We start from the raw sequence: 2,500 nt of genomic DNA on the forward strand, positions 1-2,500 counted from the left end.
TCTATGCACAAAGACACCACTTACCAGGGGAGTGACAGGCAAGACTTTTGCCGACACAGAAAAAAAAAAAATAATAAAAAAACGAAAAAAAAAAAAGAAAACAAACAAACTAAACGCAGACCTCGACTGGGTTTGCCCATAGGCAACCCAGTAAATATGGCTATTTTCATGGAAATTTACCGACAATTATTACGACACGAATAGTGTCGAATGAAATAAGGTTCTTCACGGTGAAAGTTTGCAATATTCGAGAAAACGTCGTCTTGTAAGTTGATTGCATCTTATGTTCTTATATCATAGATAAAACGTAATATTCTGTTTAAGATAAAGGGCCTGAAACTTGGTAAGCCGATACATCCAGAAGTTAAGACAGTACTCGTCTGTATGGGCCAAATATTGTACGCTTTTAGCCCTTAATTAGGGCAAGGTTTAACTCTTCGAGGATATTTCAAAATTATAGACCAAGAGCTTAGCTGGGGAAAACTTTGGCCCGAATCGTAACTTACGTGAAAATTTAGTTTCACTAAAATTAGTTTTACTAAAATGAATTCCGCTTAGCGAAGAAAGAGGAAAAAAAGAGACTGAAAAAAAAAACAAAGTGAACTTGGCAACAACGTTTCGATAAAAGACGACCTTATCGGACATAAGAGTTTACAAACTGGTATTTAGATATTCATTCTTTATATGTATTTGCCTATCTATAATGTCAAAAAACTGGACTCTACGTTTGAGCTGTCTGGAAGGACAGAGAGCTGTTAATTGTTTAGCACGAGGCAGGTGGAAAAAGCTATCTTTACTGAAAAACCTCAAAACGCGCTATATAGGAAACCAAAAAAAGGTTTTAATTTATTTGGTTTTAACTTTTATCGCCCGCAAGCCTCTGTTAACTTTACTAGACAAAATGTTACCGATTTCGAAAATGAGTTGATATTTTAAATTTAATTTTAGTGAAATACTCCAAGACATCTGTCGCATCGTTGTATAATCGTGGCGTTACATGTTGTCTTCATGGAAAACAACATTAGCGCCTTTACCGTCACGAAGACACCAGAAAAGGAGAGCCAGAAAATTGTTATTTATTTTGTTAGTATATTTGTTGCCGGTCAAAACCCGTTACAGGTTGAATTCGTTTTTACCTAGGTTGAATACGCACTCAGATGAACTGAAAAAACTTTTTTGGAGCCTAAATTAAGCCTAGGGAAGAATTAGGGTCAGCAACGAGTTAGGATAGGTTTTTGCTATTAGAGCGGTTTTCAATTGAGTGTCGAAAGTAATTAGCGAATTGCTTTGGTTTTTCATTTCAAAAAGACAATTACGTGAAATAGTACTTTTAGATAACGTTCTCGTATCAGACTCGTATCCGTCGACGTCGTCCTTTTGTAATCTCCCTTATGCATATGTTTTCGGCTTTGCCTTTTATATATTCAACTTGTGTGGAAAAACTTGCGAATTTATTTACCTCAGTTACGAAATCGAATAAGTGGTGAATAACTTTGAGCGTTTTCTCAAAATGATTTGAACCCAGGAGTTACTTACCCCGATTGATCGTCTGGGTGAAAAAGAGTCCTGGGAAGAACTGTTGGCTGTGAATGACGTTTCCACAACCTGAGTGGAAGTCATCTTTAGAGTCAAGTGACGGTTGGAAACTAAACGAATGTAGTCATGCTCTGGTCTGCGTTGAGATTGGTAGTTGGGTTAGTTTCTTTTCCAACTACCAATCACAACACAGACCAGAGCATCACTACATTCGAAATTCCAATCGTCACTTGCAATTGACTCTGAAGATGATCTCCGCCTAGGTTGTCGAAACGTCAGTCACTGCCAACAGTCCCTCTCATGACTCATTTCACCCGGACGATCAAATTTCATCGAGGTGTTAACTTTTTTCCACTTGTTAGGTGGATAATGGTTTATCGTATCCCTCCAACAGTATGAATTCAACACTTACGGTGGTCATTTTTTACACGCCTGCTTCAGTTGACTTCATGCCACAGGTTTCCCAAATGAATGCATGTGGTACCAAACGATAAAATAACCTCAGTGATATTACCAATCTCGTTTGATCAGTCCTGACTGCCAATTTTTGGCACATTGTTTTTCAAAGACCCTTCAATTCATTACCCGAGTTCCATAACCTATCGTATACGTCGGTCTTAATAGCTCAGCTCAAAGAAAATAAATTCACGAGTAACAAACAGAAATTGCTTTGCAGACATCTCTCGGAATGTGGTCTGCATCTTTGTTTAAATCAAAAATTATGTTGTTGTTTGTTTTTGTTTTTGTTTTTGCACTTCAGGCTGAAAAGTTAGGAGTCTATTCTTTCCCCCGACGCTTCAGCCATGGATGAAATTGGAAATATGTGCCGTGAGAGTACCGAGGAGCCGGGCCTGACCTGGAAGATAATATACATGTGTGAATCTGCTGTGATATTTATCCTTAACTCCTTCACCCTGATCGCCTTTGCAAGAAATCGTCATTTACGCAAGCGCACTATGTACCT

The 2,500-nt window shown here is 38.1% G+C and overlaps 1 long non-coding RNA gene across 1 annotated transcript in view; it reads left to right on the plus strand.

Annotated features, from left to right (window-relative positions):
- LOC138019929 (uncharacterized) overlaps positions 1-2,500 on the plus strand; it is a 9,829-nt gene that overhangs the window by 6,353 nt on the left and 976 nt on the right. The window contains exon 2 of the long non-coding RNA XR_011126267.1: positions 2,297-2,500. This exon is cut by the window's right edge and continues 976 nt beyond it. This is a non-coding gene — a long non-coding RNA (uncharacterized lncRNA). The remainder of the gene's footprint in view (positions 1-2,296) is intronic.

Source organism: Montipora capricornis, chromosome 10, assembly GCF_036669925.1.
Source record: "Montipora capricornis isolate CH-2021 chromosome 10, ASM3666992v2, whole genome shotgun sequence".
Classification (NCBI taxonomy): Eukaryota; Metazoa; Cnidaria; class Anthozoa; order Scleractinia; family Acroporidae; genus Montipora; species Montipora capricornis.